We start from the raw sequence: 14,831 nt of genomic DNA, 5'->3' as shown, positions 1-14,831 counted from the left end.
CCCCCGCCCCAATACTTTAAGAGAGGTGATGTGATTTCCTTCTGGCTTGTGTAACTTGAGAAGTCTGGATAGTTCTTATCTTTGTCTGTAATGTGTCTTCCTCGCTTTCACCTTCCCATCTCTATGCCTGATTTTAAGATGTAATTTTCTGTGTCACTGATTTTTAACAATTTGATTTTGATGTGTCTTGAGTTTCCCGCATGTGTTTATTCTTCTTGAGGTTGATTTTCTCAGGTTGTACGAGTTTTATAGTTTCTTCGAATTTATAAAATTTCAACCTTTACCAATTAAGTTATTTTTTCATTCTTTGCTTTCTTCCTCTCTCCTGGAACTCCAACTACACCACTTCATATGATATCACAGGTTGCTGAAGTTCTGTAATTTCCCTCAGCTTTTTTCTCTCTGTGTTTCATTTTGAGTTTATTGTTTTGCTGTCTCTTAAAATTCTCTGATCTTATGCAGTGTCTAATTTCTGTTGATGTTTTCATTTAAGTGACTATATTTTTCACCTGTCAAAATTCCAGGCTGTATCTAACTTCTAGGAAGGCTGAGAAATATATACTATCCATATGCCCAGGAAGAAAATAAAAATAAGTTTTAGTGAAGTTGCCAATCTCTGCCACAATAGTTCATCCTAGATTCCCTCACCTCTCTAGTCTTACATACTCCAGTTGCTGCTTCCTTCTGATTTTATCTCCTACCACATTTCCCTCATTTACTAAGTTCCACTCACAAGGGCCTCTTTTTTTTTTTTTTAAACAAGAAGTTTATTTAAATAACAAGACGCTTGACTTGAAGGGAAAACTATCTAGGAATCTTTTTTAAGAGTAATTTACCCCTACTTAAAGACAGATTGCCCTACATGTAACAGCTACGTACAAAAAAGTTATAAAATTGTCCTTGGTTTTACAATGATAAATGAAAAACATTAAAATTCTCCAATCGAACAAGGTATGCAAGGATTTTTATGTTGTTCAGGTTTTTGTTGTTGTTTTTGTTTTTTGTTAAAACAGTGAGAGCAAAATAACTTACTGGAATATAAAGATAAGAACTGAATGAGCATGACACTAATGGAGAAAGGGGATATTTTCACAGAACCAGTATTTTTCCCCATCCCATCTCCATTTGATGTCAATCAAAACATATCATTGGCCATTTAGTTTTAAAAAAATGCAATATGCTTGTGCACATACACCAGTTACTTTATGTACAATAAAGGAATGGGGAAGGGGAAAATGAAAGAATAAAGAAAACTATACTGTAGTAGTCAGGATGTGGTGGAACCAAATTGCAGTTTTCTAATTGAGAATGTATTCTTGGTCTGTAAGAACAGAGTTCTGGAGTAAAGTATCAGGTTCCCTTTTTAGTAGACACCTCCTGTCTGCTGCTGGAACACATCAATTGTATCTTCATCCTCCATTTCCAACTGTGCAGGTGTGTCTGTTTCATTAATTGGCTGCCGGTCAAATTGGAATCTGATCTGCCTCATCGAAAAACCCTGTCGTTCACAATATGCTTTCATTAGTTTACTGTATGCCTCTTAATCTTAAACTGCACCACAGAACCATCCTGCCCCGCCACCTTCAAGTTAATATGATCATTGTTTTCAGGCCTGACTCCCTCCTTGGGCTTTTCGTTGGCCATGGTGAGCGCCGGAGTCTCCTCAGCTGCCACTTCACAAAAGAGGTACCAGGTCCACTCTTACAGAATCTTTTCACATGTGTTTTCTCTTTGCCTGGAACACACTCCATAGCATATAACCCACCACCCCTTATCTAGTTCTCAGAGAGAATTATAGCTCTTTGGAGACATCTCTCTTGACCACCTTATGTAAATGTTCCTCCCACGCCAGTCACTTTCAAAGTCCTTTTTATTTTATTTTGAGACAGGGTCTCACTAAGGTGTCCAGACTGGCTTTGAACTTGTGATCTTCTTGCCTCAGCCACTCAAGTAGCTAGGATTACAGGCATGTGACACTATACCTGATGTGTTCATTTTAATTTTAAATCAAATCCCCTCAAATGTAGGTTCCATAGGACCATGCACCTCATCAGTCTTATTCATGGATATTCACACAAAAGATTCTCTCTCTCTCTCTCTCTCTCTCTCTCTCTCTATATATATATATATATATATATATATATATATATATATATATTAAACAAATCTCTTTATATATATATATTAAACAAATCTGCCATCTCTTTCTGGCTCAGTGATTCTCCTGCTTACATTCTCAGACTGAGGAAATCCCATGCAAAGCTCACAAATCTAACAGATTTTAGCTAACATCACAAATAAATTATTTTCAGCTGGGTGCTAGAGGATATTTTTATTTTTCTGATGTTCTTGCCCCCAAACTTCATTCATTCATACATTTGTCCATTCATTCATTCACGCATATTTGGCACTCCTCTTACATGTCTGGTATTTTCTAGGCAGAATTGAGAATAGATTGGAGAAAATCACTAAAAACTTATAGCTTCCAATATAATACTCACTTTTAGTATTATCTAGTAATCTTTGTACATTATTCTGCTCAAGATCATCTCCCTTTTCCCTCAGCACATATTTAAACCTTCACCAACTGAACTACTTTGCTAAAGTTACCATAACGATGTGCATTAGACTGGGGGCTTAAATAACATAAATTTATTTTCTCAGTTCTGGCAGATGGATGTTCATGATTAATGTTTTGTCAGGGTTTATTTATTCTGAAGACTCTCTCCTTGGCTTATAAGTGACCATTTTATCCCCTTATTTTCACATAGTCTTCCCTCCATGTGTGTCTGTGTCCTAATCCCCTCTTCTCTTAAGAACCTCAGTCATGCCGAGTACAGTGGTGCATACTTGTAACCCCAGCTGCTCAGGAAGCTGAGGCAGGAGGATCTTGAGTTGAAAGCCAGCTTTAACAACTTAGTGAGGCCCTAAACAACTCATAAGACCCTGTCTCAAAATAAAACATAAAAAGGGCTAAGGATGTGGCTCAGTGGTTAAGTACCCCTAGATTCCCTGCCACCAAATCAAACAAATAAACCACCTCAATCATACAGAGGTAGTAGGGGTTAGGACTTAAATGTATGAATGGGGGTGGAGTGGAAGTGGAAGATACAATTCATCTAATAACACCTCTCTTCTCAAGCTTGCACCTTTACTACCATAACTTCTGTTTTCATAGTGGGGGCAGAAATAATCATTTATAATCATACATTGCCTATGAATCTGACTGTGAGGAATTTTACTCTTTCCTCATTCCCTCTCATCAGTTCAAACTGTTGCTATACTTTCAATATTTGTGTCCCTCCAAAATTCATTTTGAACCTTAGTACCTAATGCAACAGTATTAGAAGGTGGGGGCCTTTAGACATGATTAGAACATATTATGATTTGAATATGAGGTGTCCTCCCAAAGCTCCTGTATTAATGCAGGAATGTTTGGAGGTGAAATGATCGATGCCTCTAGTGGCAAAATTAACCCAGAGCAATTAATCTACCACATGTGGTCCCATATCTCAGAGAGCTTGTACAGCCATGCCAACAGCCCAAGATCATTTTCATGCTATTTTTTGTTTGTTTGTTTGTTTAGGCTACAGTAATTAGGTGCTATCTTGGAAGCTGAGAGAGCTTTTACTATTTTTCCCATTTGCCAGAAACCCAATCTTGTATTTCTCAGACACAAGAACCATGAGAGAATAATTTCTGTTGCTTATAAATTGCCCAGACTAAGGTATTTTGTGTACTAGCAAGAATGAACTGAGACAGATGTTCTTCCACTTCCCTGTCCATCTCACCACAATCTTTGGAGGTTCCTAGCTAGGCATCCCTTCTCACCTCCTTGGGGTTCTTGACCTATCAGATATTATCTTTCTTGTCTGTTCCTTTGATACCTCTAGTGGCAAAATTAATCTACCACATGTGGTCCCATATATCTCAGAGAGCTTGTACAGCCATGCCAACAGCCCAAGATAATTTTCATGCTATTTTTTTTTTTTTGTTTTGTTTATGCCTCTGCTGTTCACTGTGGGATCCTTGCCTAGAGCAGATGTTTCATGCAATTATTTTCCTGCTATCGACTGGGAGAACAGGGATGCTCACTAATGGATTCTTCATCTTAGTGCCTATATTCCTTTGCTCCCTTTGATCAAGGGGGTAGCGCTGCAAGCATTAGCTCACTCCTGGTTTAGAAATCTTTTGGCAGAGTCATTTCCCTTCCTGAGTCAAGAGGAAAGATGTATGGGCTCCTGTCATGAGTTAGCTCTGTTAATAACATACACCCAACGTGTTTGTGTTTTTCTACAATGTCAGAATTTATTGAATAACAATAAACTCAAAAGCTACATCAACTTCATCAGCTTTAATTCATCCAGTTCTCATGGTTCACTTGGTAGCCATGAGCAGGGCAATCACAAGTTCTTTTATTCTATCCCAAAGTTAATTAGTAATACTTTTAACATTCAAGTCATATATCACACTTTCCACAATGATGTATAGGTAACAGAATGGCTAAGAAAGGGTTAACAGTGGCCACAGGTTTAATTAGAGTCAGAAGTGAAAGCAAAGGGAGAGAGCTGATAGGGATGTAAAAAAGTCACAGCAGGAAGTCAGATGAGGTTCTAACCCAAGAAGGAACTTGTTGCAGGGAAATTATTTAGGACACAGAGCTGTTCAGGGAAGGTGCAGTTTCTCCAAGAGACTGAGCTGAGCTGAAGCCCCAGGGAGAGTCTGGAGCTTGTCACCTGTCATCTCAGGAGGCATACAGCAAGTGGTCTGATAAGACAGGTCGTGCCACCATACCACCACTATCTTAGGTGCATCTTCCTTTATGAATTTCAGGTGAGGGAGTTACAGCATTCATTGGTCTAGTGTGTCAAATAAGCTCATGGGCCTGGTTTTCCTGATAGGGGTTTGATATGCCTCTAGTCCATGGGCCTGTGACTTAACTGATAAGTTCACAGGTGATAACTTTTCATTATCATGATTAATCCATTTATCAGTTTGTGCCTTATGATTCCACTGAGCAACTGGGGATTCTTCTTTTTGATAAGTCCTTCCTGTATGTTCAACATCCAGTGGTTATCTGTTTGCCCAGACAATATACCTAGTCATACTGCCGTAGCACTTGCACTCAAAATGGAGTGGGGTGGGGGGAGACCACTTTCTTTTTCTTTCTTTTTTTTTTGTGGTATAATAGACTTATGGTTTATTAAGTAATGCAATGAAATACATGGAAAAGTAGTATGAAAATTATTTGGCAATGCTTATTTTATCAATAATATTTTTCCATTATATAAAACCTGAATTATATTTATGTAGACTTACAAAAGTTCTAAATCTATCTTCCACAAGATAAAAAGCCTTGTTTGGTCCCCAGGGTTGAGGATTCAAGCTTTTATCATGAATATGAACTCAAAAAATAATGCTATATATTTAATAATGTTGTATTTGAAACAACGTGCAAATAAGATTGGTTTCACTTTCCATCTATTTTCTGCTGAGTGTAATTAAGAGCTATCATTGTGCCTACTTTTTTTTTAATTATTAGTTGTTCAAAACATTACATATCTCTTGACATATCATATTTCATACATTTGATTCAAGTGGGTTATGATCTCCCATTTTTACCCCGTATACAGATTGCAGAATCACATCGGTTACACATCCACGTTTTTACATACTGCCATACTAGTGTCTGTTGTATTCTGCTGCCTTTCCTATCCTCTACTAGCCCCCCTCCCCTCCCCTCCCCTCTTCTCTCTCTACCCCCTCTACTATCTACTATCTACTGTAGTTCATTTCTCTCCCTTGTTTTTTTTTTTTTTTCCCTTTCCCCTCACAGACCACTTTCTTATCAAATGGATGGCTCAGGGCCAGGCACAGCCTGAAAGCTGCGGTGCTAATACAACCCAGAGGAACTCAGAGCAGAGCACAGCCTGCTCCCTGCAGCTCCCAGAACCCTTTCTGACGATCTCTTCTTCCTGATTCCCTTATTTCCAGAGAATTAGTGTCCTCCTCCTCCATTACAAAATTGCTTTTACTCTATGTCAGAAAAATTATTGGAAATGTGGAAATAGGTAGAAGAGACAACAGGGCATTTCAGTGCAGTCTTGCATTGGATTTTCTCTTGTCTCTGGCTAGAGGTCAATGTGCTGTTTTTGATTGTTAGAGATACAAGTAATTTCTTCTGTCCAATAGAACAGATGATCCCAAAGGTCAGGGTTTATTTTCTTGTTGGACATTAACAAGTTGTGTGTCTAACACAGCAACCTTACTCTAATATTTCCTATAAATGCCTACCTTCTCAAATGCTCTTTGAATTGATTGCAACATTTTATTTGTTCCCCTGTTAATCAATGAATCAAATAAAAGTTTGATGCCTATTTATTTTATATTTGTATGAGAGATATGATATTATCTTTTTGAAAACTATAATGCTTTTGGGTGCATGTGACAAAAGAAGAGGATATTAGATTTTGCAGAACCAATTTTATTAATTATTCTGCAGAACTTCCCCTTCCCTATTGTTTGTTTACCCTTTACACAAAAAGATATTTGTTTTTCTTTTTTATACAGAGAAAACTCTCCAGCAATCCTTTATCATTCTGTAGCCACCATATAATCAGTACTGAGCTTCCTCAACAAAGTAGTTTAAAAAGTTGTCTAAAAAGTTGTCTCAGACCAACTATCTGAGGCTGTACATGAAAAATACCGTGAATATATCAAGTTGATGTAAGAAGGGCATGGAAAGTTTTGTGCTTGTGCCAGGCAATCACAATGACATCCAGGTAACCACGATGACACTAAAGAGTTCTTTGGGTGTCCCACCAACTCAACTATGCTACAAAGTTTTGACCTCCGCTAAGCACTTTGAGAATCTCCGCCAGTCCTTCACCTCAACCAGCTTTAATGAGCTCTCAAATTGAAGACTTCTGGCTGTAACATCTCTGCACAGATTTTCTCTGGTATCACCATAGAAACAGGCTCAACAGTATGCGGAGAAAAATCACTTTATAATGAGGAAGACTGCTGTACAATATGGACTGGCGAGGTGAGCAGCAAACAGAGCGGAACTTGAAGGAGGAAGGAACTGAGTGACAGAAAAGACAGTGGGAGGAAGGAGGCAGGATGAATTGCTGGTATCAGAAGGGAGAGATGAAATTAGTCTAATACTTGCTGCATGAGCCTGATTCTTTACATACTGCAGTATGTCAACCGGCCACTCCTGTGGGGTTGTTCTATTTCCCTTCCTTTGCCTTTCTGCCCCTCCCTGATCCATTTGCTGAAGAGAAGCCCCACCAGGATGGTTAAGATGTTAACTACAAATCCTTCTTTATTAGATTTGTAGAACCTAGAACATCTGATGACCTTTGTAGTATACCTCCTTAGTCTTTGGTTCTATGTATCAACTAACACGAAGCATGTAAATTAGAAAAAAAAAAAAAAGAAAAGAAAAGAAAAACTGCCAGAGCTGGCCTGAGGAGCTAGAAAATCTTTTCAGAGACCTTCATGAAAAGTAGCACCTTATAAGATTAAGGGAGTCAAAACTCTGAGCAGAGAATGACAGTCAGGAGTCACCACAGGGACAAAGGGCAAATGCATTCCTGGTCCTTAACTCATAGCTTGTTAGCTATTAAGTGGTATGTGCTTTCCTCTACCCTTTCACTCACTAACTCTTGAACAGTCTTATGGGCTTCAAACAAACCACCACCACCAACAACAAAACCAGGTATATCATTAATGCCAAGAAACTCTCTCACTGTCCAAGGATAAACAGCATAAAGGATGAAACTGTTGAGGAGTCACTGAATCAGCAAATTCCCAGGGCCCTTAACTTCTTACTTGCTATGATTTGTCATAAGAGAAGAGATATCTCCAGAAGAGGGTTCTCAGAGAGAGGAAACACAACTCAGGATCAGTAGGGTCCCTGAAAAACATGACAGAAAAGAATTTCAGTTTCTGTCAGTAGAGGCACAGAGATTTATGTAGGAAAGCAAAGAACACACATGCAAGGGAGGATGTGGGCCATCTCAAGAGTGGGCGACACGTTTTCTGGATTCTGGGCTCTTCTCTGTCTGTATCACTTTTAAGGGAAACATGGTGAGAGCTGGGTTTGGGAAGGTCTGCTGGTGCTAGGTAGGTTAGCCAGCCATGAGATGGTGGGTAGAGGACATAGGAATCAAAGAGAGCCCATAGGTCCCAGGACTGGGGATAAATAAAACTTTATCAAAACTGATGAGCTTCTGAAGAAGGGGAGCTGGAATGTACAACATTCTAGAAAATTATAACCCCTTAAAGGAACTATTACTTTAATTTATGGGGAACATTATAGAAGTTGAAAATCTTCAGGAAAATGGGGCCTGATATGTCAGAATCTCCTCCAGCCACAGCTAATTATAATATGTGAAGGGAACTACTGTTCCTAGACTGTGTCATCACTATCTCTTATGACCAGGTTGCCATGACCTTCCCTTATCACAAAGCTATGTCATAACTACCCAAGCACCCTTTGTAACAAGGACATCATGACCTTCACCCAGAAAGTTTGCTGAAGGCTATTCAAAGGGGGGATAATTCACTCAAGGGGGTATGAGAAATTGAGGCAAGAACAAGCAGACTCAAAACCCTTAAAAGGCCCCAACATTGTCAAGGTCGTGTCAGCCTCCTGAGGTGACCCATTCAATCTGTCCTGAATGTCTGTATTCTCCATTTTACTAATAAATTCATGCCTGCTGCTATGTGTTGCTTGTCTGGAATCCATCCTGCAAGATCATGAGAACTGGTGACTGTGGATCCTGATGGCCACTTTGATTCCCGCCCCAGCAGGCCTCCTCTGTGATGTGGGATTGATATCAGTCTGAGGCTCTCAAGATAGTTGATGGTTGTCTGATCATTCCCAGGAGCCTTAAGCTGGTGTGGTCTTCATATTTGATCAATACATAATCCCCTAAATTATGTTTCTCAAATTTTCGTATCTGCTTGCTTAATCTATTTTGGTCACTGTTGTGTCTCCCTTCTCCTTAAGCAAGAAGTCCCAATAGAGTCTTGGTTCCATTGCAGCGTTGTCTAATTCTTCTGATGGAGAGACAGCATAAGAACCACTGAGTGGGAACACACTGTGATGTTCTCATGTTCTGGAAAAGAAGAAAACATGAGACACACACCCTGGATAATGAAGACCTCATGAAGCTTGAAGCTTTCCTGTCTTGCTCCTCCTTTCCATTCCTTCCCTCCCTACAAAATCCCTTTGTACTCCTGAGCCTCCCAAGATGGAGGTTTGAGGAGCTACCTCCTCTATCTTCTGCAGATTGCCTGCATTCTCCCTTGAATGTATATCTGCTTTCCTAAACAAATCTGTGTCTTGGTGGACTGATGCCTGCTGAAATTCCCTTTCGTTAAGCACAGCAAAGACCCCACTTATCCTGAGTTAAGGTCTCCCTCTCCGGGAACTCCTCCAGTGACAATAAAAATCTCTAAGAATAAACTAAACAAGAGAATGAGACTTTGGGATCACCATAAAAGAAAAGAATTGCAAACAGACTCCTGATCCCTTGCCCTATTACTTGTTGAAAGCATAGTGTGTGTGTTCTCCCCTCCCCATGAACTCTCAGCAGCTACAATAGCCCAACCTTATCATAAGACTGCCATCCTGTTTGTGCAGAATGGCAGCCCCAATAAACGAAATGACAGTAGTTTCTAGGATAAACTAACCACCTATAACAGGGACTGGAAGAAGTTGCTTTTGCTAAAAGCACAGATTTCCCACTTGGGTCTGTAGATGCCCAATGAATAACTAAAAGCAGGATAAAGCTTGATGTCTCTACATCCATTTAGTGTTTGCCTCCTTTATTACCTTAAACTTTGGGTCAGTTCTCCACTTACCTCTGCGTATAGGCATGTTAACTAATCATTTAAGGAGCACGATACAAGGTTATTAACCTCAAATTTACTGAATCTATCTCATTCCTCTTCAAGACCTAGGATACTGATACAAGAGTTAATAAGATATTTTCAGGGTTTGTAGTGACATTCAACAACTGGATTTCTGGAATGGAGCCTGAAAGTTTCCAGTCATTACCTGTGTTAGTCAGCTCTGCATCGCTGTGACCATAATATCTGACAAGATCAACTTAGAGGAGGGAAAGTTCATTTTGGTTCATGATTCCAGAGGTTTCAGTTTATAGACAGTTGATTCCATTGGTCTGGGCCCAAGGTGAGGCACATCATGGTGGAAGGGCATGGTGGGAGATCACTGCTCCATTCATGGCAGCCAGGAAACAGACAGAGAAAGTGGGGGAGGGGGCACTGCAGGGAAGTTAAATCCTTCCAGGGCATACCCCCTGTGACCCACCTCCTCCAGCCATGCCCCATCTGCCTACAGTTACCACTCAGTCAGTTCATTCAAATGATGAACTGATTATGTTATAGCGCTTATAATCTAATAATGTCACCTCTGAATATTTTTGCATTAACACAGGGGCTTTCAAATCCTCATATCCAAGCCATAACATTCAACTCCTGAACCAAAAAGTTCATGTCCATCTCACAGTTCATCTCTAAGATGAACAGTTCCAGCATAGCCCAAAAGTCCAAGTCCAAAGTGTGCTCTGAGACTCAAGGCAAACTCTTGACTGTCAGCCCCTATGCAAATAAAAAACAGCCATACACTGCATGCCACAGAGCTCATCTCTGAAATCATTGTCCAATGCCATTACCTGGCTCCCCCACCTGACCCAACACCCCACCATTGAAAGCAGGCTCCTCCATCTTGAGTCACATTCATCACCATCTTTGGTGGGGGGCAACTCCCAGTTTGGAACTCTGGCTGGCCAGGTACCCAGTTTATAATTGCCCCCTGTCCCCAGCAGCTGCTAGCCCAGCACAGTGACACCTTGGTTACCTTCACCATCCTGAGGGCAGAGATACCAGCTAACAACAGATGACCCCACCTATTGGATGAGAGGGAAGGAGGAAAGACACAGATTTCCAACCAAAACAATCCTGTTTCTTCCTTTAAGATTTTTTTTCTTCTCCCTGTCTGTTCTCCTGCCTTCACATCCCTAACATATATGAAACCAAGTACTTTGCGTGAATTAGGATTTTTGAGGACTGGGATGTCTGAATAGTATATTACAGTTGTGTTGTATATTATTTTTTGTTTATTTGTTTTCCCTATTTTTTTTCTTTTCCCCACCAATTTCTACTATTTTAAACTTTTAAAATTTTTCTTAATATATATGTGTGTTTTTTTATGTACTCTACTGTCTTCCCACTTACTTGTTTACCCAAAATTACTTCCTTTCTTTAGATTTCTCTTTCATAATTCCTAAGATATAATAACTCTATATCCTCACCTCCTACCTCCTCAGCATATCATCCTACTCCTCACCCTCATGTCTCGTCCACTATCAGAAACTATATACCCTTTTACAAACCTACTGAGTATATTATAAATAATAATTGAATTCACCATTTCTGTACATTGAGACCAAGCTGTAAAAGTCTTAATAGCAAATATTTGTTTTTAGGGCATATATTGTTTATACTGGAATCTGTTAACACTGTCCTTCCCCTCAAAGGAGAGGTATTAGAACTCCTAAGGAGCACTATAAGCCTTTATGGTAAAAATAATAACTCCTAGGACCCACAGAGCTAGAAGGGAAGACACACGAGTAACGTAAAAAGCAAGGGAAGAAAGTGCCCCAAACAAATCAACATACCACATTATTAGAATCCATGGCCAGCACAGCAGAAGAAATTATAGAGAAGGAGTTCAGGATATACATGATTAAAATGTTCTGTGAATTAAAGGATGTTATAAGAGAACAAATACAGGCAACAAAAGATCATTTTGACAAAAAGCTACATAAACAAATAGGAAGCAAAAGATTACTTTAATAAGGAGACAGAGGTTCTAAAAAAAGAAAAGAAAAAAACACCAAAAAATGTCGCCGTCTGGCTGGGCACAAATCACTGAGCCGCCACAAAGCACTTGTATGTTCAAATAGGAAACTTTATTGCCTGAACTCCAACAGCACTCCACACACACTCCCCAGGAACTCTCCCGAATGCCACCGACGCGGCTCCTCCGACACCCCACACCAACCCAAACTCCCCCCCAACACCTGAACCCCCCCCCGACCTCCCTCCCGGAACACACCGGGCTGAGTGCACACTCACTCTCAGAACCCCTCGAGAACTCAACGGGAACTCCGAAGTAGCGGGCGCCCAGGCAGCAAGAGCCATCCTATTACCGGACAGTAAAGGTCTAATATACAATTGAATCAACCCAGCATCATCTTAATGGCTCGCCTCTCAACCATTACTTCTGGCAAAATGCCAGGGGCCATTCCGACTCTGCTGTGGCTCTCAACAAAAAAACAGAAATCCTTGAGATGAAAAAAAAAAAATCAAATTAGAAGTTCAATGAAAGCATCACCAACAAATTAGACCACTTGGAAAACAGGACCTCAGATGATGAAGATAAAATATATAATCTTGAAAAGAATGTAGACCACACAGTGAAAATGGTAAGCAACCATGAGACAAACATTCAAGAAATGTGGGATAGCATAAAAAGACCAAATTTAAGATTGGGATAGAGGAAGGTATAGAGTTCCAAACCAAAGTAACGAGCAATCTATTCAATGAAATAATACCAGAAAATTTTCCAAACATGAAGAATGAATTTGGAAAACTAAATTCAAGAGACTTACAGGATACCAGAAGTAAAATCACAACAGATCCACACCAAGGCACATTACGAAAGTTCCTAACATACAGAATAAGGAGAGAATATTAAAAGACATGAGAAAAAGGAATCAGATTACATATAGGGGGAAACCAATTAGATTATGTGCAGATTTTTGAACTCAGACCCTGAAAGGATGTATGGACCAACATATATCAAGCTCTGAAAGAAAATGGATGCCAACCAAGAATCTTATATTCAGCAAAATTAAGCTTTAGACTTGGTGACCAAATAAAAACCTGCCATGATAAACAAAAGCTAAAAGAATTTACGGCTTGAAAGCCTACACTACAAAACATCCGAGGCAAAATATTCCATGAAGAGGAAACGAAAAACAACAATGAAAATCATCAAAGGGAGGTATTACACTAAAGGAAAAACCAATCAAAGGAGAAACCAAGTCAACTTAAATACCAAAAATAAACAAAAATAGCTGGGAATACAAATCATGTCTCAATAATAACCCTGAATGTTAATGGCCTAAAATCACCAATCAAAAGACATAGACTGGTAGATTGGATTAAAAAACAAACCAACAACAATATGCCACCTCCAAGAGACTCATCTCATAGGAAAAAATATCCACAGATTGAAGGCGAAATTGGAAAAAAATCATACCACTCATATGGACTGCAGAAGCAAGCAGGGGTTTCCATCCTCATATCTCATAAAGTAGACTTCAAGCCAAAGTTAATCAAAAGGGATAAAGAAGGATATTTCATCTGTTTAAAGGAACCATTCATTAACAAGACATAACAATAATAAATTTGTATATCTCAAACAATAGAGGGTCTATGTTCATCAAACTCTTCTCAAGTTCAAGAGTCAAATAGATCATAACACAATAATTCTGGGTGGCCTCTTTCACCACTGGATAGATCTTCCAAACAAAATCTAAACAAAGAAACTATAGAACTCAATAATATAATCAATAGTTATGATTCTATACCTAGAAGACCCAAAAAACTTCACCAGATTTAACTGACATATATAGAATATTTCATCCTTCAATGAACGAATACTTTCTTCTCAACAGCACATGGATCTTTCTCTAAAATAGATCATATATTATGCCACAAAACAACTCTTAGCAAATATAAAAAAGTAGAGATACTACTCTGCATTCCATCAGATCATAATAGAATGAAATTAGAAATCAATGATAAAGTAAAAAATACAAGCTATTCCAACACCTGGAGACTAAGTAATATGCTACTGAATGAACAATGGGTTGCAAAAGACATCAAGGAGGACATTAAAAAAATTCTTAGAGGTGAATGAGAACACAGATACAATGTATCAAAACCTCTGGGACACTATGAAGGCAGTACTAAGAGGAAAGTTCATTCCTTAAAAGAAGAAAAAGTCAACAAATAAATGACTTAACATTACATCTCAAAGCCCAAGAAAAAGAAGAACAAATCAACACCAAAAGCAGTAGAAGGCAGGGAATATTTAAAATCAGAGCCTAAATCAATGAAATTGAAACAAAAGAAACAATTGAATAAATTGACAAAACAAAAAGTTGGTTCTTTGAAAAAATAAATAAAATCAACAAACTCTTAGCCATGCTAACAAAGAGAAGGAGAGAGAAAACTCAAATTATTAACATACATTATGAAAAAGGAAGTATCACAACAGACACTACAGAAATGCAGAAGATAATTAGAAATTATTTTGAAAACTTGTACTCCAATAAAATAGAAAATATCGAAGGCATTGAAAATTTCTAGAGTCATATGATTCACCCAAATTGAATCAGGATGATATACACAATTTAAACAGACCAATACCAAGTGATGAAATAGAAGACACCATCAGAAGCCTACCAACCAAGAAAAGTCCAGGACTGGATGGATACACAGCAAGTTCTACAAGAGCTTTAAAGAAGAATTAATATCAATACTCCTCAATTTACTTCAGGAAATAGAAAAAAAGGGAGCACTCCCAGCCTCATTCTATGAGGCCAATATCACCCTGATCCCAAAACCAAACAAAGTACACACCAAAGAAAGAAAACAACCAATATCTCTAATGAACATAGATGCAAAAATTCTCAATAAAATTCTGGAAAATTAAATATAAA

General features: G+C 38.8%; 1 pseudogene; it reads right to left on the bottom strand.

Moving 5' to 3' along the window:
* Positions 1–979: 979 nt before the first annotated feature.
* Positions 980–1,644, bottom strand: LOC107145356 (annotated as a pseudogene).
* Positions 1,645–14,831: the final 13,187 nt, after the last annotated feature.

This window comes from Marmota marmota, unplaced genomic scaffold, assembly GCF_001458135.2.
Source record: "Marmota marmota marmota unplaced genomic scaffold, marMar, whole genome shotgun sequence".
Taxonomy (NCBI): domain Eukaryota; kingdom Metazoa; phylum Chordata; class Mammalia; order Rodentia; family Sciuridae; genus Marmota; species Marmota marmota.
The sequence above is the reverse complement of the archived record's forward strand: the minus strand, read 5'-3'. Positions and strand labels throughout refer to the sequence as shown.